Genomic DNA, 24,682 nt, shown 5'->3' on the forward strand with positions numbered 1-24,682 from the left:
AATGATGTACATCTGAAACGTGTCTTTTAACGCAATCCAATTTCAATAAAGTTCTATGCGAAAGAGGAATATCTTGGACATGAATAATTGTTGATTGGGAGAAATCAGTAGATAGGGAAATGCAGTCACAGAGAAGGGAAGAAAAAGATAACGAAACAAAAGGTCTCTGAGAAGATTGAGTTTGAGATCTGGGTAATGAACTAGCCTTTGATAGAAAGTACAGAGAGAAGACACTGTGTGGGCAAAAGGGATATATAAGCAAACGTTTAATACTCTCGTGGTGGTGATTTCTCACGCACTGGGAGAAAGAGTGAACCTCTCTGTGGAGAAGGGAAGGAGAGATGGCAGAATTGACTGTACAAGTGCAGACATTAAAGGTTGTGAGTTTTTAGTGAGGGCCTTCTCTAGAGAAAAATGAAAAGATTTGTTGATAGTATTTTTGAGTTCAGAGACATGACTTCATATTTATTCTAGCTGTCAGAAAATATGCTTTAGAAGAAAATCAAACTTTGATGAACCAATTTAAATACTTAAGTCACAACAAAAGAAAGTGTTGGGGCTTGCTTGCTTGCTTTTTCAAGCCAGTGTTCTCCCACAGGTATGTGTGTCCCGGGGCTGAGATCTCCAAGCCTGCTCGAATTGGGGCTGAGCATCCTCCACCCAGATCCTCCATCTTCCAGTAGGGAAGGTTGGTGGATGGGGTCACACCCACCGACTGCCCCCAGTGCCAGGTAATCCCATCAATGGCCAAGACCCAGAGACTATAAAACCCAGCTCCCAGAACATCTTATTATCTTGTTCTTACGTTGGACAACCTGGCAGACTACCGAATGTAACCTGCCCATGTGGCAGAGTCTGGCAAACTCCCCGTGGCATACCCAATATGCCAAATACCAGTAACAATGATGGGTCTCATTATCCTAACCTTGAAAGAGCCCAGAATATGGCACTTTTTAAAATCTCAGGGCTAGGGCGAATGAGACGTTACTGGTGCCTGCTCGAGGCAATCCAAGAACAACAGGATGATCGTGATTGTTCTCCCGAAGTCTGTGTTCTCTTTCTCACATGTCTCTCTCCTCTCTCTATTTCTCTCTAGTGGTCATGGTCCTCCCATTGTTCATTGATTCTCTCTGGCACATCTCTCTAAATTTCTTTCAGTAAAACTATTTTGCTTCATACAAAAAAGAAAGCATTGATGGGTTACATATTCCTAATTGGAGTTAGAGGTCTGCATTTGTCTGAGGGTGGCTCCCGGAATCGGAGGAAGAATGCTTATGAAGCAAGGATCTAATTCAGTGAGCTTTAGACTCTCCATTCCTATCAAGCAAGTGAAGAAAATAGTACAAATATGGACTTAAATGTAGGGGGTTGGTGTGGGAGTGTCTTTATTGAAAATAAACATTTAAAATTTAATTGAGTGTTCATCCATTTAGAAGCGACTCTTTGGTAATTCTTAAAAAATTCTTTTATTTTCTTTCTTCTTTCTTTCTTTCTTTCTTTCTTTCTTTCTTTCTTTCTATTTTTTGTCATAGGAATTTCTTGGTGAAAGAGGGAAGCAGCAATTACAAACTTTACAGATGAGGAATGCACATGTCCCCTGCCTGGTATCTGTTGCAATTGGCCTTTATTCAATCACCCACAGCTGGAGTAATTGGATCTTTAGGTACAGGTTAATGGGATAATTAGGCAAACACGATCAAACTTGTACACTATGCGGAAATGGATGACTGCTGTCTCCCAGCCTCCTGTTGTACACTATATCGCTGCAACCTGTTCTTTATTTCTATGGGCAATAAAGTAGGAGATGGATTAGCTGCAAGTGATTTCTTCTGTCTGTAAGCGGAAGTGTAGTTTGATTTAAGTGATTTATTTTTTAAGAGGCAGCTACTGGAATAACTAGCTAGAGATGAAATGGATGAGGTATTCCTACTTCACAAAAACCAATGCAAGGTGGCCCTGGTATTTCTTTGAAATATTTTAGTGTCGTTCCTCCACCTTATCTATTAAAATGATGCTCATTCATGTGACTGTTTTGTCATAGGTCTTGTAGCAGAAATACAAAATCATGTGACTTCATAGAAGCACATAAAGAAGCATATCCTTAGTACCAATCTTTCCAACAAAACCCAATGACACAGAAGCAGTCAACAATACTGTTCTATCTACAGGTCAATGTTATTTGAGTTATCTTTTTCATGGTTAGTCCTACTAACTCTGCTTGCAAGCCCTTTGTATTATAAAGGGATTTACATAAAGGTGCCAGATTGTGTTTAGTTTTGAGTTCTTCGTATGTTCCTCTTGGCCGTGACAGCTTCTTAAATGTTTCTTGTTTTTAATGAACTTTAACAGACTTTCATTGTTGTTTGTTTCATGGCCACATCTAGTGGTGCTCAGGGCTTGCTTCTGTATCTGACCTCAGAGATCACTTCTGGCAGGGCTCAGAAGATCATATGCCTTACTGGGGGTCAAAGCCTGGTTGACAACTTGCAAGGAAAGCACCTTACCTGAGGTACTATCTCGACAGCCAGTATCCAACTGGTTATAGATAGAGATCTAACCAGCAAGATACTTTGCAGATATCTGTCAATTGGGAATTGTCTAATGGTTTCTTCATGATTAGATTGGGGCTATTGTTTGGGATGATAGTTAACCAGTGACGTGTTGTCCTCGCGACATATCAAGGATATACATTATAAATCCAACTTGCCACTATTGATGGATATTATCCTAGATCACCTGACTCCAAGTAGTTTCTAGGTGGTGTCCTTTTTCATTCTTATGGACATGGGCCCATTGTTGTGGAGGTTTTAGTTCTCTTATTTCTCTGTAATTAGAGCCTCTTTCATTCTGAATTTAGAAGATGCGTATTCTTCTTCAGCTTTAAGTCACTTCTCCAGGGTGCCTTTTATTGTTCTTGAGTTGTCACTACTTCTAGGCCCCTTTATATGACAGAATAATTGGATATATTGTGAAATATATATATATGAAATATATATGTGAAATATATGTATGTATATTTAATATATATGAATGCATAAACATACTCATATACAAGCACATAAGTAAATTAATAGACACATGAGAACACACATATGTATGTTCATATATGTCATATATCTATACACTTGCTTATAAAACGTATGCACATCTGAACATATGCATGCATGAGCATTTCTATCATGCTTATATATTCCAAGTCTATCATGCTGGTATTGCCAAATCTAACACAGAATCCCATGGGTCACTCTAGCTTCCCTTGTTTATCTCTAGTCTCCCATGCCCACAGAAAGAAACATCTACCATTTGCCAGATGCTTATTCTAGTTGCTTGATTTCTTATATATGTATGAGCAGGAGAATCATTAACCTGCATTCATGATTAAAGAAGGACTCCTTTTAGTCCAAGAAATTTTTACATGTTCCTAAATAAAATATTTATAAAATAGGTAAGGTAAAGGTAAAGGCCCTCCCGTTGATCGTCGATTTGCTCGAGCGGGCCCAGTAACGTCTCCATTGGAGACTTTGTTGTTACTGTGTCTGGCATATCGAATACTCTCGGTAGCTTGCCGGGCTCTAAATATAAAATATTTGCTGATGATAAATTGTAAAGAAACATACTTTGGAATAAAAGTTTAAAACTTTTTGTGACGCCCTCACCTTCAGTCATGTCACCTCATAGAGAATCATGACCCACACAGTTTAAAAGTAATGAACAAGAAAGCAATATTTGGGTAGAGTTCCTTTGCCTTAATTCTTATAGATGGTTTATAAAGTTACTTGGATTTAACATCTCATCTTCACTTTATATCTCTATATTTCTATTTAACATTTAGTGTTAGAGCAATGGAGATAATCAAGGATATAATTCTCAGCTTAATACCATAAGGATCTCAAATGTTCTCTTTGGATTAAACTCCTAAATTCCATCAGGATCACTCTATTCATCTTAGTTATCTTGAATCTTTTGTGTTCTGGCTGGCTATTCAGTAGCAAATGAGTTTCTAGTGTGACCAGGCAGACAATTTACCTTCTTTATCTCACTTATATCATTCCTGGAATCACAGTGAGTTTGGATCACCCTAAGATGGCAAAACTAAAAGTTAGAGGAAAATGATACATTTCAAACTGAGGAAATAATGTCTTAGCTCTTTACTGAGATTTTTAGATTTCTTATTTTAGACTTAATCTTTGTACAGTCACCAATTACAGTATATATATAAAAGCACAGTCATACTAGTAAGCTTTAATACTTGAGAGAAATGTGAATTGAATAAAAAATGTGCAACTCAAATGATATAACTAGTTTCGGGTTTACAATGAGGGAACATAGGTCAAATGATTGAAACCTCTAACATAACGCTTTTAGATCAGTCACTCAGGAATCTAAAAAGAAGCATAATGAGGACTATTTGATAAAAGTAATATTGAACCAATGTAAGAAAAAATAATTCAGATAGAGCTTTTCAATCACAATTTGTTTCAATTTGTATTAGGCAAAATAGTAATAGCATTCATACTTTTCACCCAGCAATCAAAAGAAAGAAACAGAACTACTATTAACTATTTTACGAGGTCATACTAGAATGCCGAGATGCATAAATTGGAACCAAAACTTCATGATTGTGTGATATCTAAATAAATGGTCTTCCAAGCTCCTAGCTAGAGAAAATGGTGTTTATTAGGTATTGAGTTCTTGTTCTGAATATCTTCCTTATGCAGTAAAGGAAGTATTCTAGGACAGAAGATAGATATTTTGTTTTGCAGGGTATTTTCTATAGTTTTAAAGTTATAGGTAAAGTCATTTTGTTAGATGCTTGGAATGATGAATTTACAATACATTATTCAAGATTATCTTCCAGTTCTAATGGTTTTTAAATAGAAAGTTTGAAGAGAGCAGGATCTTGACATGGTATATTCTATTCCCTTTTAAAGTTTATTATTGCTGCTATCATCTGGAAAAAGAATAAAGTCAATGCTGGATATTCTAAAAAGAGCACCAAGTTTATTTTGATTAGATGGCAGAAAAATTGGAATGGGATACTAAAATTCAGAATGGCATCGTAGATTTAAATTTTGTGTGGTGTTAGAATTACGTGCATGAGGTTCCATTGTTATTCATACTGAAAAACACAGAATCTCAATCAATTAAAAATTATTTAGGAAATAGATTGGTAACTATATACTACTTTCTTTCTTGTGACTATATACTACTTTATTTGTTGTGGTTTTTTTTAGCTCTATAGGATTCATGTGGTTTCTTAATGATTGATATTCTAAGAGACGATATGATGGAAATTGCTTGTGGAAAATGTCATTTTTTAATTTTTTTATTTTATAGCACAGCGGTAGGACATTTGCCTTGCATGCAGCCAACAAGTTTGATTCCTCCGCCCCTCTCGGAGAGCCCGGCAAGCTACCGAGAGTATCTCGCCCGCACGGCAGAGCCTGGCAAGCTCCCCGTGACATATTCGATATGCCAGACACAGTAACAACAAAGTCTCCAATGGAGATGTTACTGGGCCTGCTCGAGCAAATCGATGATCAACGGGAGGGCCTTTACTTTACTTTACCTTACTATAATGTGGTTCACAATATTTAATTACACTTAATATTCAAACACCAATTCCATCACCATTACACCTTACAACTATCAAATTTGGGATGTTTCTATCCCAAGCCCCAATCCCTGTCCCAAAGCACAACCAAAATAATGTATTTTGTATTGCCTTTATAAAGAAAAACAGCAGAAAATGCAACAAAAAAGTATCTATAGAGGAGATGTGTGAAGACTGTTCTATTTTGTCAGGGGCCATTAAGACATTCTTTAGAATATCACTAACTTGTTGTTAAAGGTTGAATGATATAAGCTTTCGTATATATATCTGAAACTATGTATATATGCATAGTTTCATGTATATATGTATATACATATATACACGCATATATATATATATCACTGTATCACTGTCATCCTATTGTTCATCGATTGCCTTCAGCAGGCCCCAGCAACTTCTCCTTCTTCCTAGCCCTGAGATTTTTTTTTTTTTTTTTTTTTTTTGCTTTTTGGGTCACACCCGGCGATGCTCAGGGGTTACTCCTGGCTCATGCACTCAGGAATTGCCCCTGGCGGTGCTCAGGGGACCATATGGGGTGCTGGGAATTGAACCTGTGTCGGTCATGTTGGCTGCGTGCAAGGCAAACGCCCTACCCGCTGTGCTATTGCTCCAGCCCCCACCCTGAGATTTTAAAAAGTGCCACATTCAAGGCTCTTTCAGGGTCAGGAGAATGAAACCCATCATTGTTACTGGTTTTTGGCACATTGAATACACCACGGGGAGTTTTCCAGACTCTGCCATGTGGGCAGGATACTTTTGGTAGCCTGCCAGGTTCTCCAGAGTAAGAACTAGATGATAAGATCTCACGTGGCCGCAAATGCGGCCGCGTGCTTCCAGGAGCAGGGTTTTATAGTCTCTGGGTCTTGGCCATTGATGGGATTACACGGTGCCGGGGGCAGTTGCTGGGTGTAGTGTAACGCCTATGTACTGGAAGATGGGGGATCTGGGTGGAGTAGGCTCCAGTCCCAATCTGAACAGGCTTGGAGATCTACATCCCGGGTCCCACACACCTGGGTTCCTCTGCCAGTTCCTTCATGCATGAGGCTCCTCTGAATGTGTGGAGAGTGGTCTTAGAGAACAGCACAGAGTCTCCTGCCTCCACGCCTGGCTATCCTCACCGGGGTCCCTTGGAGGAGGGTGGGTTGAGTTTCCCTCCCCACCCCAAGCAGAGTTCCAGCAGCTGAAGACTTCCAGTTCCAGCCACAGCCATATATATATATATATATATATATATATATATATATATATAGTGGTAGGGCGTTCGCCTTACAAGTGGCCAACATGGGCGACCCGAGTTCGATTCCTCCGCCCCTCTTGGAGAGCCTGGCAAGCTACCGAGAGTATTCGATATGCCAGACACAGTAACAACAAAGTCTCCAATGGAGACGTTACTGGGCCTGCTCGAGCAAATCGATATATTGCTCTATGATTTGTTGACTACCATTTGAACCCCATCAAGTGTGGTGTGGTACTTATAGAGAATGAGTGGGAGTGTCATGCATTTGCGGCCCAACAGTCCAGGAATATGTTCACTCATACGTGAGGTTCGGCCTGAGCATATGGGGAGCAGCCTTGATTGTGGAGGCGGTTGGGTTCTGGTGGTTTTCAGCTGCAGGGACTGGGTCTCTTGGGGCGGGAGGGCTCTCACCTGTCCCCCTCTGGGTCGCCCTGAGTGAAACAGCCTGGTGCGGAGTTAGGTGAAATGGCTATGGCAGGAGTCATGTTGCTCCCTTCTGGGAGAAAAAGCCATGTGATCTGGATGGTAACTGATGAAGAGATTGGAAAACTGTCATTAAAACAAAAAGAGGATTGGGTATGTAAGATAAGAAAGGGCTTAGGAAAATGATTAAAGAGTCAGACAGCTTTATCTTATTATATGTCCCCTCCCCAATATTCATACAGAGAAGAGGGATATGTAGAGGTGGGTGAGAAGCTCAATTGCGCAATAAACTGCACCGTCAGTGCAAGAAAACATTTAAAACAGGAAAACGTTGAAGTAGTTATGAGGGCAGTCTTGTGTAAGAAGGTATGAGTGGGCTCCGTTATCTTCTTCCATTTTTATACTTAACCCAGATAATCATGAAAAGCAGGATAGAATCTGGGCAGTGAGTAGAGTATAATCCACAGAGGTGATAGGTTTGGTTTCCTTGTCTAATGAGGGGTTTTCAACTTAAGTGGTGTTACTGACATTGGAGTTGAACTTATTTTTAACTGCTGTAAGATTCTTCTGTAGGTTGAAAGATGTTTAGCAACACTCCTGGCGTCTACCCACTAGATGCCAGCAGCAGGCCGCCTGTGATAATCAAAGGTGTCTCTGTAGTCATAGCTGCGGGGTGGACAAAGTTGCCCCCAAGTAAGATTCAGTGGAATAAATGCTTCCAAGTAAAATTTTAGTTCTACTTGTGACCTCTTAGGTGTTAAATTGGTTATTTCTCTCTCTATTTTAATGAAGTTAAGTGAGGATTATGCAAATACCTCAAACTTTTTGTTTAATATGTTTAACATAGAAAGTCCTCAATTTTAGTCAATATAACGAAGAAGGCAAGTTTAAAATATTACGATGAGTATAAGAGATAGGTACATAGCACATTTCATTAAATTATATTAATTTAATTTCTTGCAAATCCACTTTTATGTAACAAATTGATGTTTAAAAAGCTTAATTTGAGTACAGTATGGTTTGATTTCTGTCTCTATAACATTTCAAGTGCTAAAATTTAACAGCAGTAGGGGATTCCTCTTGGTTCTCGTTCACCTTACTTCTAGTAGTGTTTTTATGCATTCTCTCTTCCTTAAACAAACTTTAATGCCAGCGCTGTATTTTCTTCCCCTACCTCTTTAAATAAAAACTTTGGAAAAAATAATAACACAGCTCTTCAGTTTTTACGTCCTTCAGCTTGTAGCAACTAATGTCCTCCAAGTTCTTTCTATGAGTTGACTACTGTAGGTTCTCCTGAAGAGGGGAGTCATTAACATGTGTCATTTCATGATTGCTTTTTCACTCACCATGATGCTTTCCAGGTTTCATGTTGTTTCAAGGCTCAGTTTCCATCCATGTAAGGATGAACAATACTCCAGGGTATATGTTTAGCACATTTTATTCTCCATTCATCCCTCTATCATGTAGGTTACTTTTAGTTTGGGTTTCTTTAGGGGGAGGAGTCTGAAGGTCACTCCTGGAAATATTCAGCAAAAAAAGGCCAGATGTAAACCAGCAGGGACCAACCCTAAGTCCACCTGGACTTAGGGCTACCATGAGTGTAGCTGAGGGAACCATGTGGTGCCAAATTTTGAACTTAGGTCACAGGGCATGTATCCCTGGTCACTGAACAATCTCCCTGGCCTCTTTTTCCTAGTCTGGCAATTATGAATTAAGGTCTCATAAATTTGTTTTATCATTGGAGTCCAAATTGCCTTTTGTTGATGGCAGAAATCTAGATTTCTCATTAGCTGCCTGGCCACTTTATTTTGGTTTGAATAGTGAATTCAGGCCATAGGTATTTAGTAAATATATTGATATAATTTATTCTGATTTTTATATGTGGATATCTTTTTATTTGGCTTTGTATCTTTCACTTTGTTCTTCTTTTACTCAATCTCCTTATACTTTGATATCTGCCATTTTGAAGAGCAATCAGGTCTATTTACCACTTTCTATTTGGTCCAAGTGTTTGTTTTTCTTTTGAGATTACTATGAGACTCACATGAATTTTTCTAAGCTTGTATACTTTTTCAAATTGAATGCAAATAAGCCTTGGATTTATTTAAGGAAAGCCTTAAATTCATTTTAAGAGTCTTTTTTTTAACCACATTTTATTTTTTTTTAACTATCTTACTATTTTCCAGTTGGATTTCTTTTCTTTTAATAGGAGATCCTTGAATTCGAATGCAGGATTGGTTTAGTGACTGATTTAGTGACAGTTTGCTGCTGCTTGTCTAAAATGCTATTTATTGCTCTTTCAAAATATAAGTGATAACTTAAGTGAATAAAGTTTTCTTGGTTGGAGGCGGTTCCCTTTTAGATCTCTGTATTGATCATGCTACTCCTTAACTGTAGGATTTCTGGAGTGAAATCCTGCTAATAGACTTCTAGGTTTCCCTTATGCTACTTTTTTAAAAAAAATTTTATTAGTGAGACATCATGAGGTACAGTGGTAGACTTAGAAATGTTTGTGCTTGGGTTTCAATTATATAATGATCAAACACCCATCTCTTCACCAGTGCCCACTTCCCACCACCACGGATCCCAGTATCCTCTCCCCCATATCCCCCATCCCACCCTGCCTCTGTGGCAGGGCATTACCTTTTGTTCTCTCTCTTATTGGGTGTTGTGGTTTGAAAAAGAGGCAATGGGTGACAATCATGTTTGGTCTATAGTCTACTTTCAGCATGCTTCTCCCATCCTGGGAGGATCCTCCCAATACCCTTTATTTGGTGCTTCCTTCTCGATCTGAGCTCCCTTTTCTCCTAGCATGTGTGGCTGGCCTCCAAGCCATGGAAGTACATAGTACTGGAAGTACTTGCAATAGTGATTAGGCAAGAAAAAGATATTAAGGGCATCCAGGTAGGAAAAGAAGAAATCAAGCTCTCACTATTCGCAGATGATATGATACTATACCTAAAGAATCCTAAAACCTCTACCAAGAAACTTCTAGAAACAATAGGCTTGTATAGTAAAGTTGCAGGCTATAAAACCAATACCCAAAAATCCATGGATTTCCTATATGCAAATAGTGAAAAAGAAGAGAGTGACATAAAGAAAACAATCCCATTCACAATTGTGCCCCAGAAAATCAAGTACCTAGGAATCAGCTTAACTAAGGAAGTAAAGGACTTGTACAAAGAAAACTACAAAACGCTACTTCAGGAAATAAAAGAGGACACCAGGAAATGGAAAAATTTCCCCTGTTCATGGATCAAGAGGATTAACATTATCAAAATGGCAATACTTACCAAAGCACTGTACAAATTCAATGCAATCCCTATTAGGATACCTATGACATTCTTCAGAGAAATGGAGCAAACAGTCCTGAAATTTATATGGAATAATAAGCGTCCCTTATGCTACTTTTTGAATTCTCCCTTTATCTATGACTTATGCTGTTTTATTTATAATATGTCTTGTTTTATTTGGGACTCTATAAGCTTGCTGATCTGGCCATGAGGAGAGGACTTGGAAGGAGCCTCTGGCTAACCATGAATTAACAAGGAGACACAGCAGGCATTGCTAATTGGTTGTACTCATAACTTCTCTGGGGTGGAGTGGGGATTGGTGATGGGCTCCCAAGTGTTGCTCATGAGACCAAGGGGCTCCTTCTGGTGACTGTTGTTCAACCAGGCTGTCACTTTAATACAAGGGATCAAGGATACAGTATCACTGGAGTCCGGCAGTACCAGAAATTACCCAGGCCACCCTGGTGGCTCTCAGGGACTGGGAAAGTCACATCTGGCAGTAGTCTGCAGACTCCAGGACCACATCCCGTGATGCTTAAAAGAGATGTGATACTAGGCATTGAACTGGGGTTCACTGAATGCAAGTCATGCATTTTTAACCCCTGAACTAATTTTTTTCTGGCCACTATTTATAGATCACCAATCCCCTGTATGATTTCTGTCTGTAGGGTGTAATTTCTTGTCTAAATATTAAAATGTGAATGGCCAGCAGCTGGGTCTGTTTGTCTGCTAGGAGTAGGCACCCTTTACCAATTCCTGCCCCCTGCCCCCCAAATAAGTGACATCTGCACTTGTTTGTTCATTGCAGCACTCTTTACAATAGCCAGAAACTGGAAGAAACCTGAGTGCCCAAGAACAGATGACTGGTTAAAGAAACTTTGGTACATCTACACAATGGAGTACTATGCAGCTGTTAGAAAAGATGAAGTCATGAAATTTACATACACGTGGTACAACATGGAAAGTATCATGATAAGTGAAATGAGTCAGAAAGAGAGGGATAGACATAGAAAGATTGCATTCATCTGGGGGATATAAAGTAACAAAACACGAGATTAATACCCAAGAATAGCTGAGATCAGAAACAGGAGGATTACTCCACATCTTAGAGGCCAGCCGGGCATTCTAGGGGAAAGGGCAGCTCCAAATAAAGGGTGTTTGGAGCATCCTCCCAGTAGGGGAGATGCATGCTGAAAGTAGACTATGGACTGAACATGTTTGCCACTCAGTGCCTCTTTTGCAGACCACAACACCCAAAAGGAGAGAGAGAACAAAACGGAATGGCCTGCTACAGAGGCATGGTGGAATGGGGGGATGGGGGTGGGAGAGATATTATCCATGGTGGTGGAAAATGGGCACTGGTGGAGGGATAGGTATTTGATCATTGTATAATCGAAACCCAAGCACAAAAATTTGTAAATCTACATCTGTACCTCATGGTGTTTCACTAGTAAAAATTAAAAAAAAAGAAGGTCTATTTCCTTTGTTTTACTTTGTCTGAAAATGTCTTAGTTCATTCCTGAAGGCTGCTTCATATGAGTATAGAATTATTATTTGAACTTTTTTTTAACCCCTTTAAAAATACAATGATTGGAATCACTGTTCCTCTGTGTATAGTGTCTCATTATTCCTAGATTTTATATTCTTGCTTTTAAAGGATTTATAGGGTTTTGCCTTTGTTTTTCACTTTAATGATTCTATTGATGTGACTAGTTATGATTTTTGTTTTATTTAAATATTCCATTTAGATTTCCTGAACTTTTTGAATCTTTCACATATTTTCAATTTGGGGAATTTCCCACCATTTTTATTTCAAATATAATTTTTTCCCAATCTAGCATTAAGAGTAGTCTAATTGTAGTTTTTATTTGTTTGTTTATTGACCACACACAGCTATACTCAGGGGTTAGTTCTCGCTCTGTACTCAGAAATTCCTTCTGATAATGTTGCAGGAGCCAATTGTGGTACCAGAAATTCAATCAGGACAGGCTGTGTGTAATCTCTCTGGTCTGAATTTATAGTTTCTTTCAAAAGTTTTCCCCCCAGTCTTTGAAATTCAGTTCATGTCTGCTAGGGCATTTGCCTTGCACGCAGTCGAACTGGTTGGCCCAGGTTCGATTCCTCCACCACTGTCAGAGAGCCCGGCAAGCTACAGAGAGTATCTCTACCACATGGCAAAGCCTGGCAAGCAACCCATGATGTATTCAATATGTCAAACACAGTAACAACAACAAGTCTCACAATGGAGACGTTACTGGGCCCACTCGAGCAAATTGATGAACAACAGGATGACAGTGACAATGACAGTGATGTTTTTCAGACTATATAACTTCTGTCAATGAATTTAAAATTAAATGGATCTTCCTTTTTTCACAAAGTTCTGATTAAACATATCCACTACATTTTCAATTCATGTATTATAATTTATGTTCTTAAATTTACTGTTTAAATTTAAGAACATAAATATAATATAATTAAAGAACATATAATATATTATTATATATTTCCATTTCTCTCTTGACTTTCTCCTCCTGCATTTCAAGTATCCTTTTTTTCTGCATTGTTCATGAACATGGTAACTTTCTCAGCTCTTTCAGAATTCCATTGATCATACATCTACATATGTTCATTGTCATTTTTCTCAATTTTTAAATATTCTTTGTGTGTTGACAGGTTATAGAAAGCATTTTGTAGTTTGTAATATCATTGTATATAGTCATTGGGTTCTGATACACTTACCTAAAACGTTTGAACTCTCATGCTTCTACCAACCTAGCATTATCAGATCAACTTTATGTGATTAGTAATTCTAATCTCAAGTAAGTTCTGAAAGTTTTTACTACAAAGTTTTAGAATTTTCCTATGTTGATCTAAAATAAATTAAATTTCATAGTTCTATATTTTATATAATATTTTATGCATGGGCTGGAGCACAGCGGTAGGGCATTTTCCTTGCACGCAGCCAACATGGCAGACCCAAGTTCAATTCCTCCGCCCCTCTAGGAGAGCCCGTCAAGCTACCGAGAGTATCTTGCCTGCACAGCAAAGCCTGGCAAGCTCCCCGTGATGTATTCGATATGCCAAACACAGTAGCAAGAAGTTTCACGATGGAGACGTTACTGGGCCTGCTCGAGCAAATCGATGAACAATGGGAGAACCGTGACCATGACCTGTTTTTTTTTATTTCAATGCTTCATAATTTTGTTTTCAAATATTCATCAATGTATAATGTTGTATAAACCACTGGGAAAAAATTTAAGGTGATGAAAGATGCTATTTCTTGCCTTTTCATAGGCTATTTTATTATAGTTAAGACAGCACTGTAACACTGTCATCCCACTGTTCACTGATTTTCTTGAGCGGGCACCAGTAATGTCCCCATTATGAGACTTGTTGTTACTGTTTTTGGCATATAAAATATGCCACGGGGAGCTTGCCAGGCTCTGCCATGCAGGCAGGATTCTCTCTTTTTTTTTTTAAATAAATGTATTTATTGAATCACTGTGAGAGCAGTTACAAAGCTTTGGGGTTTAAGTCTCGGTCATACAATGATAAAATACTCGTTCGTTCATCAGTGTACATTTTCCACCACCAAAATTCCCAGTATACCTCGATCCCACCCCTTCCCCTTACCTGTACGGCAGATGATTTCCACATTACTCTCTCTCTACTTTGATTACATTCAGTATTTTTGACATTGACACACCATTATTATTTGGGATTTTACCTGTACACTTACATCTGCCAAAAAGGCAACATTAGACAATTTGTTTTCTATTGCTGATTATGAATAGCATATGATGTTGTGCAGCTGCTACCGTTTCAGATTTTGAAATTCTGAAGTCTTAATAATTAAATCTGGGGGGATTTCTGCCAAAAGCTCTGGGTTCTGAGATTTGTTTCTGAGTCTCTGGGATCATGGCTTAAGTCACTTGCTATCAAGTGGGATACTTTTGGTAGCTTGCCAGGCTCTCTGAGAGGGATGGAGGAATTGAACCCTGGTTGGCTGTGTGCAAGGCAAAAGCCCTACCCTCTGTGCTATGGCTCCAGTCCTATTTTTAAGGTAGATATTGGAGCAATAGCACAGCGGGTAGGGCGTCTGCCTTGCACGCAGCCAACATGGCCGACCCGAGTTCGATTCCTCCACTCCTCTCGGAGAGCCCGGCAAGCTACCGAGAGTATTCGATATGCCAGACACAGTAACAACAAAGTCTCCAATGGAGACGTTACTGGGCCCGCTCGAGCAAATCGACGATCAACGGGAGGGCCTTTACTTTACTTTACTTTATTATAATCAGAAAAATCACTTTTTCTCTAAGATTCAGCTTATTTGAAGCCGAGATTCAGTCTCTATAAAGGATGGCCTATTTTTAGCTAAACCACCTTTTATAAAAGTTGTATTTGAAAATTCAAACCAAACCACAGTTATTATTTTCAGCCTCTTTATCATCTTGACCCTATAAGACTACTGGCATCTGTTTAGTTTCTCTCACCCACCATTTCTTGATCCCATTTTCAGTGTCAGCTCCTGCTTCTGAATCACCAAATGTTCCAAGAAGAAAAATACAAATAAATATGGATTCATTCTTGCAAGTTTCTCTTCTCTCCAAATACAGTCGCTCCTATCTTTATTTTAGATAGTTCTCCAATGTAGTCAGAGATGTTTTACATATTTTCCCCTATAGTTTATATTTTTCTGAAGCAGATTTATTTTGTTGATTATTATATCAAAGAGAGTGGTTAAGATGATTTCAGTAAAAATTGTTGGGCATCATGCTTCTGGGAAGAATCGCTCATTATACCATCTTATTCCCTGTGAAAATAAAATTTAACTTGTATCTGTTGACCTGCTTTTTTCCTAGAAAAGAATTTTAAGACTAACAACTGTCAGTTTCACTAAAATCTGTCAAAAATAGTAAATGATCCTTGCTTAACAGATTGTGGTCTTCGACAAAGCACATAAAATGTGTTTGGCTTAATCAACTATTATTGGAAATGAGAATCATTTTCAAATCACTCTGAAGAAAAACAAACCAACAAACTTGTAAACAAGCACTTGGCACAGAAACTCGGCTTAATTGAACTAAATTTTTAAAGAGAGCGAGTGAAAGAAGCTGGAGTGAGGAGCCTGTTTGATGAAGGCTGGAAAATCTACATGTCAGCAGTAATAAACTTGTTATTTAATAAGGTTAATAATAGATAAAGTCCCCTAAAGATGAATTGTTATCACAGTTGACGACCATTTTATTAAAATGTTAATGGCCTGAGGCAAAAGCAAACTGTTCTCTTAATCTGCCAGAAGAATTGCTTTTCAGGAATTATCATAGCCCACAGCACATGGAATTTGAGCAAGTCATAATAAGCATATTTGAAATTTGGACTAGACACCACTCCTGAGATCTTAACACAATTTGACTAAACTACAGATACATTTCACAGACTTATTTGTGATCAGATTTCTTCATTTTAGTAGTCACATTTATATCATTGAAATTTTCACATGGAAATCTATTAAGGGAAGTTTGTATAGATGATTTTTTCTTTCTCAAGGTTGGAGGAAAGAAATAGGTCATTTTTTTTCTACTCTACTTCCATGGACAAGCAACTTGAGAGCATTTTCTAGCAAATATGAGTGCCTGTACATTACAGTGTACCTTTTCCATGAAGACTGAAATAATAAAACTAAAAGAATTCATTAGAAATCACAAAAATCACAACCATCCTGTTATTTGTCGATTGCCTCGAGCAGGCCCCAGTAACGTGTCCTTCCTCCTTGCCCTGAGATTTTTTTAAAACGTGCCATATTCAAGGCTCTTTCAGAGTTAGGAGAATGAGACCCTTCATTGTTACTGGTATTTGGCATATTGGGTATGCCACGGGGAGTTTGCCAGACTCTGCCATGTGGGCAGGTTACATTCAGTAGCCTCCCAGTTTGTCCAAAGTAGGAATGAGTTGATAAAATGTCGCACGGCCACAAATGCAGCCGCGAGCTTCCGGGAGCTGGATTTTATAGTTTCTGAGTCTTGGCTGTTGATGGGATTACACGGCCAAGAAAATTACATTAGAAAATTTAGGGAAAATTAACTAACACAAGCCAAAGCAGACAGTCTTGTGCAAAAATATGTTGGCTTTCCCTGTGATCTACTTGGATCCATAACCAAATAGCACAGCAGTAGGGTGTTTGCCTTGTGCACTGCTGGCCTGACTGAGCCAGGATCGATTCTTTCACCCCTCTCGGAGAGCCCGGCAAGCTACCGAGAGTATCTCCACTGCATGGCAAAGCCTGGCAAGCTACATGTCATATTCGATATGCCAAACACAGTAACAACAAAGTCTCACAATGAAGATGTTACAGGGCCCACTGGAGCAAACCGATGAACAATGGGAGGATTGTGCTACATCACTTAATCACTTAATCACTTAACTTCCCGTTAGTCGTCGATTTGCTCGAGCGGGCGCCAGTAACGTCTCCATTTGTCCCTGTCGCGTGCTAGTGTAGCCCAATGGCATCTGTTCGCTCCGGGAACATGAAGGGCCTCAAACTGATCGTTCATGATCTTGATGAAGAAGTCTGACCATCTGGAAGTTGGGCGGCCACGCAGTCATTTGACATCCCGTGGAATCCAATCAGTAACAGCTCTAGTCCAACGGTCGTCTTTAAATCTCATTACGTGACCAGCCCATCTGATTTTCGACACCTTGGCAAATGAGACAGCGTTCCTGATCCTTGATCGTCGACGGATGTCAGAACTCCGGATTCTTTCTCTCATTTGAGTGAAACGTGATATTCCAAGCATAGCTCTTTCTATTCTTCTTTGGGAGACCTGAATAGCATTCTCATCTTGTTTGCATAGGGCCCAGGTCTCTGAGGCATATGTTAATGCAGGAAGAACAGTGGAATCAAAGAGATGTGCCCGGAACCGGAGGTTCTTCGTCCTCTTAGCTATTTCTTCGACGTTCTTGAAGGCGTTCCAAGCCGCTGTCTTCCTCCTGTGCAGTTCGGGTGCCAGGTCATTTGTCATGTTGACCTCTCGACCTAGGTACACATAGCTGTTGCATTTGGAGATGGTCGTTCCATTAGGAGCGAATGGGGCGTCAGGAACAAGGCTGTTTCTCATAAACATTGTCTTCGTAAGATTCAGCTGTAGTCCTACCTTTCCACACTCACGGTCAAAGTCGGCCAGCATTTGTGCCGCTTGGCTGATGTTTGGTGTTATTAAAACAATGTCATCAGCAAAGCGGAGGTGGTGTAGTTGCCGACCATCTATCTTCACTCCCATTCCTTCCCATTCCAGTCGTCGCATGATGTTCTCGAGGGTGGCACTGAAGAGTTTCGGTGAAATGGTATCACCCTGCCGCACCCCTCTCTTGACATCAATGATCACTTCTTTGTAGAATGGTGAGATCCTGGTAGTGAATCCGCAATACAGCTCACGGAGGATCTTGATGTATTGGGCTTGAATGCCCTGATTGTCTAGGGCTTCAATGACCGCTTCCGTCTCAACAGAATCAAAGGCCTTCTTTAAATCAATGAACATTAAACAGAGCGGCATCTTGAACTCCCTAGAAACCTCAATGAGCTTGGTTATTGTATGGATATGGTCGGTGGTGCTGAATCCTTTGCAGAACCCTGCTTGCTTGCATGGTTGTCCTTCATCTAGTGTTCTGTCAATCCTATTTAGGATGACTCGAGTGAACAACTTGTAGATGACAGACAATAGGCAGATCGGGCGATAGTTGCCAATGTCATGGATGTCTCCCTTCTTGAACAGTAGTACGGTCCTGCTGGTTTTCCATTGGGATGGAACCTTGCATTCAGACAGGTAGCAAGTGAAGAGCCGAGCCAGTGTATTGATGAGTACTGACGGCAGGTTCTTCAGGTGTTCAGGTCTGACCTTGTCTGGGCCGGGTGCTGTTTGTTTCTTTACCGACGAAATGGCATGTCGGATTTCGGAAGGGAGAACGTTGGGAACGACATATCCATCCTGTGGAATTTGATATGTCGGCAAGTGGACATGGCTATCGAAGAGATTTGAGTAGAAGTCATGGATAATCTTCTCCATTGCCGTTCTGGAGGATGTGATGGATCCATCAGGACGTCGGAGGGCAGTCATCTTGGTCTTGTAGTTGGTGAAGGACAGGCGGGCGTTACAAATACTTTTCCCAGTTTCTGCCGCATCTACCAGTACTTCTGCTCTTCTCTCTTTGAGGTCTTCCTTGATCACATCTCTGCCCTGCTTTGCGAGCTCGGACGTTAGCTTGCAGTTGCCTGAGGCATGCGCCAAACCACGCTGGCGAATTAGCTCAAGAATTTTCGAAGATAGGCGAGTTTTTGTGGGTATCTCTCTCTTGGCGTTCCTCGCACATTCATGGAGGTGCTGAACCAGTCGATCGTATTCCTCGTCAATGTTGTCAACAATGGCATCTTCCCATGTTGCCACAATAGTACCAAAGAGTTCCCAGTTGGTGGTAATTCTGGGAGTTCTCTTTTTGAACTTTGCAGCCCTTTCTCCCCGCTCTGTGAAGTAGAATTTTGCACGAAGGAGACGGTGGTCTGATCCCATTCGAAATTTTGGGACAACAGCGACATCAGTCAGGCAAAACCGTCAATTGAATATGATGTGGTCTATTTCGTTGTGGAATCATCCACCGGGAGACTCCCATGTCCATCGTTTAGATTCTGCCTTCTGGAACTGTGAGTTACCATGAATGGTCTTGGTCGACATGATGAACTCAGACAGTCTCATAGTGCTACATAAGAGACAGATCTTAAATGCAACCTTTTAACTTAGTGTTTTTCATGGATTCTATATAGCTATGAATATATGTGATATAGGCTAGTTGTATAAATTGCAAACCATAAATGTAGCACAGTAGTAAACATTCTATTGTCTCTGGAAGAGGAGCAATAAGAAATACATAATATCTTTTAAATCAGTCACTTAACGGGGGGTTGTGATGGCAAGTGGAAAGAATTGACAGCTATGAGAAATTGTCATATTTGGGTAAGAGAGCATAGATCATGTTTGCAATCATAGATCTACAGACCAGTGCTGGATTCTAGAAATTTCCTGAAGGTACTGCAAAAAAAAAAAAAACCCAAACTGATGATTCACATATTTTGTGGCTGGATTATCTAGTGATACTTTACAAATATTGACACATAAATATTGATATACAATTATTTTTATTTTAGAGCCCAAACAAGCACTACAGGGGTACTTTCCTTGTCTGCAGTAGACCCACTTTCATTCCTCCTATGACCTTATGGGCCACTTCTGAACACACAACCAAGAATAACACCAGGTGTGGCTCCAAGCCCCAAATTCACTAATCATTCTATTTCAAACAATGATTTTTATTTCTTCTGTTTTCACTGGCCTAGGTATCAATAAAGGCTGAAAATATTTGTTATAGATTCAACATATTACATTTATTATGAGAAATACTTAAAAAATCACCTAATTTAAGGAGTTAAGTGAATGCCAAAGATATATAAATTCCAGAGTTTAAAAATATAATTATAGGACTGGGAGAGAGTTGAAAGGGTCAGAGCACATGCTTTGCATGCACAAGGCCTGAGCTTGATTTCATGGTCAAGTCACAGGTCCCCTGAGAACACTGGGAGCGGCTTCTGAGCAACGCTTTGGTAATGACCCCTGAGGATCACTCAGTATGGCACCTAAACACACACAAAATAAACATGACAATAGTAGCAAACAAATTAAACAAAATGATAGTTAAAAGTAGTTGGTAATACCTGATACTGTGCTATATGGGTGAGGATTAGAGTGAAGGAGGGTGGAGAAATGACCCCATAGATGTTTATCTGTGTTTTTCCCAGGTTTTATTTCACTTTCATTTAAAAAAATTTTTTTTAATTGAGTCACCATGAGATACAGTTACGAAGATGTTCATGATCAGGTTTCAGTCATACAATGATCCAATACCCATCCCTTCACCAGTGTCCACTTCCCACCACCAATGACCCCAGTTTCCCTCTCACCACCCCCACCCCCAGCCTGTTTCTATGACTCTATGGCAGGCATTTTCCTTCCATTCCTCACCCCCTCTTCTCTCTTTCTCTCTCTCTCTCTCTCTCTCTCTCTATATATATATATATATATATGCATATATATTTTTAAGTGAAATATAATTGACACAAAACATTATTTTAGTTTCATATATACATTACAATGATTTATTTGCATCTAGTTAACATTGGTCTACATATATATTTATTTTCCCTTTTATCATAAAAACTTTTAGGGCTGGTGCGATAGCACAGTGGTAGAGCATTTGCCTTGCATGCAGCCAACATGGCCAACCCGAGTTTGATTCCTCCACCCCTCTCGGAGAGCCCAGCAAGCTACCGAGAGTATCGAGCCCGCATGGCAGAGCCTGGCAAGCTCCCCGTGACGTATTCAATATGCCAGACACAGTAACAACAAAGTCTCCAATGGAGACGTTACTGGGCCCACTCGAGCAAATTGATGAACAATGGGAGGACAGTGACAGTGACATAAAAACTTTTATGATTCATTTTCTTAGCAACTTTCAAATACGCAATACAGTAATGTTAACTGTAGTCATCATGCTGTGCATTGTCTGGACCTCCTTCACTTAATCCCCACATTACCATCCCTCTCAACTGAACAGTTGATTTATTCTCAGTAGGTTTGAGCTTGGAGTTAAAATTTTTTAATTTGCATATAACATTCCATTCCATCACAGCGGGGTTGGAAAGATAATATAACGGGTGAAGCGCCTGGCTTGCATGTGAGTAACCCAGGTTTGGTTCCAGGCCTATTGTCCATGAGCAGTGCCAGAAGTTATCAAGGAGCATAATCAGAAGTAAGTCCTGAACAGTTGGGTGTGGCCCAAACACACACACACACAACACACACACATACACACAATTTTCAGCAACACAAATTCTGTTGAAATTTTAAATGGATTACATTGAAAATTGTGGTGAAGATGTTAATTAATCCTATTTCCAAAAGAAAAATAAATTCATCTTTGTTTTAATCTTATAGTAAACAGTTACAAATATGAATGAATGAAAGGTGAGCAGTTAGTAGGGCAGTTTATCCACAATTCTTATGGATAAAAATTGATTAGCAGAGCTATATTTTGTTTAAAAGTCCCCTGCACCATTGTTAGAAAGACAATATTTTTTATATTAATCTTTTTCTCTTTCATGGAGATCAAGATAGTTACTATAGAAATTCACAGTATCTTTTAAAGTGTCACAATCTAGGCTAGCACATGGCTCAGAAGACTGGATCACATGCAAAGCCCCAGTTTCATATCTGTTGTCACATAGTCCCGGAGGACCACAGTGAGTGAGCTCCTGTGTATTTCACCAGAAGTAGCTCAAAAACTAAAATAATAAGTTGATAATAGTAATAATAAGAGAAGTAATTAGTCACTGTCACTGTCATTGTCCTCCTGTTCATCAATTTCCTCGAGTGGGCCCAGTAACGTCTCCATTGTGAGACTTCTTGTTACTGTGTTTGGCATATTGAATACGTCACGGACAGCTTACCAGGCTTTGCTGTGTGGGTGAGATACTCTCTGTAGCTTGCTGGGCTCTCCGAGAGGGGCGGAGGAATCGAACTCGGGTCGGCGGCATGCAAGGCAAACGCCCTACCGACTGTGCTATTGCTCCAGCCCAAGAGAAATAATTAGGAAAGTAATAAAATAATAAAAATTAAAAGGTAAGAATATAGTGTTAATATTTCTGAAACTTTATTCTGAGTAGAAAAGTGGAGGGAGCAGGCATACTGATCATGTGTGTGAACACATCTAAATCACTCCAGGACTTCCTGTATCTGAATTGGCCAGTCTACAACTTTTGGAAAAGTGGTAATATTATATTCAAAAGTCCCAGACTTTAAATCATCTAATTAATTCTTTTAATATATTGGCTTAACTCCATAATCTATATATATATATATTTTCTATCAAAGAATGACATTAAAGACAGTTGGAAATCTGTCTGAATCATTCATCTTGAACCTGAGATCTTGGTGAGAAAATGTTGAAAAATTGTTATCACACCAAAACATCTTACATTTTTGTCTTACTGAGTCACCTACCCCTCCAAGAGCTGAAAAACAGTCTCCAACATATTGTAGGATGACTGAATTAATGGAATAATTTGACCAATATAATTATTTTATTAATTGTAGTGATAAATAGTTATTATTAATATAATCTTAAAGAAGAATTGTAGAAAATGAAGAAATATATATTGGTAAATATTGTTTAATACTTTAAAATCTTGATTACATAGAATTCTAAATGATATCACTTTTAAAATATCAGTGTTTTTGTTTAGGCAAATACTATAGGCATAGATTCTTTGTTTCTTGTGATGAATCAATAGAATACCTTTTAAAAATTTCTCATCATTGACTTAATCAGGAATGACCATTTACACAATAAAAAATAAGAAATACAAAGAGATAGGACCAAGGCTAATCATGTAGTAATTACTGTAATGCGAACTACAAAGGAGGAACATATTCCCTTAAAACAAATGTTTTTCCTTGAACTTTGTCTGTTACCTATTGCCTAAAGATCACTTTTGAATTGAAAAACTAGTATTCTTATATATAGTAATTCAAGAATCACCCTGACCCCTATTTCTTACAGCTAAACAAACTGCAAAGCATGCAGTCTTTGGTGTTCAGCCGGCAGGAGCGCCGAGATAAGAATTCCCACTATGAACACGGTGTTATCCTTTTTGCCACTATCTACTGATTAAATAGCAAAGGCTCTTTCAAACTGTCAGGGAAAGCACACACAAGGTGTTCTTTGTGGATATGTATGGCAGGGAAGGACAGAGAGTTCTTGAATTCCACGTTTTGTGAATACCAGACTTTCATCCTTAAAGCACCTTGTATCTCAGCTTTTGGACACAGCACAAGATTGTGCTAGTAGGAAGGAGCCGGTAATAAAGGAAACACCAGGTGCAGGCAGTAACTAGAACTCGGGGGAAATGATTAGGCTCTAGCATCTGAGGCAGCTCAGGGTCAAGTCCAGGGTTAAGTAGAAGAGTGCTTCATGTCGATTAGCAAACAAACAACTTAAACCTGTTGGGGCACAGGTGGCAGGAAGCTTGCATTATCAGCAAAGGAAAGGAGGTATCACATGGGGGGCACTCAGAAGCTGAATGTGAAATACTTGTTTCATCAGTGTGATGAGGATGGAGTAAGGAGAAGGTTAGTGAGGATTGAAAAAAAAATGCACCACCAGATGCATGGATGATGAACGTGCTACCTGCAAGTCTTGCCATTCACCTGTGCTGACGGTGGCTTCTGGATTCGAACAAAAGTACTAGGGAGAAACTTAAATTACTTCTTGTCATGAATTTGTCAGTATGTGGCTGGTACCCTGGGCAGGAGGCTCCTGTTTCCAGAAGCAATGATAGTTTGCCATGCCTGGGTACAGGCGTTGTCCTGAGAACTCAGGTACCTCAAGACAGTTGCGGAGTTACTCCTGGCTCATGCACTCAGAAATTACTCCTGGAGGTGCTTGGGGGACCATATGGGATGCTGGGAATCAAACCCGGATCGGCCACATGCAAGACAATCGCTCTACCCACTGTGCTATCGCTCCAGCCCCGGTTGTGGAGTTTTTAGCTCTGACTCACCGGGTGTAATTTCTAGAAGGGCCTGTGGGAGAGAGGGAGTTAGACTGTAGTTGGGCACATTCTGACATTATCTCACTAACAAGGCCCCAGTGGCCAAGTGATGATGGTTGATGGTTATTCCAGCTGCCCCCGGGCAGAGACATAGAGTTGGTTATTTCTTTATCCAGGGCTTTTGAAAGCGATCTGAGAATGGATGGATTGTAAAGGTTTTCTGCTTCTAGATTTTTGGACCCACTGATTCGTGGTTCATTTCATGTATACATTTAGGTGTGAATGAAAATAATGTAGTCACTGAAACAATGAACCAAGCAGATGTCGAGCCAGCCCTCAGATCTATCCATTTGATTGTCTGGGTGGCTTTAGAAAAGTCATTAAATTTCTCTGAGCCTTTGACCCTCATGTAGGAAAAAAGGAGAGGAAAAAATTCATGCCTTTTTAATTATGATAAAGAT

The sequence above is a fragment of the Sorex fumeus genome, unplaced genomic scaffold, assembly GCF_029834395.1.
Source record: "Sorex fumeus unplaced genomic scaffold, SorFum_2.1 ptg000094l, whole genome shotgun sequence".
NCBI classification, from domain to species: domain Eukaryota; kingdom Metazoa; phylum Chordata; class Mammalia; order Eulipotyphla; family Soricidae; genus Sorex; species Sorex fumeus.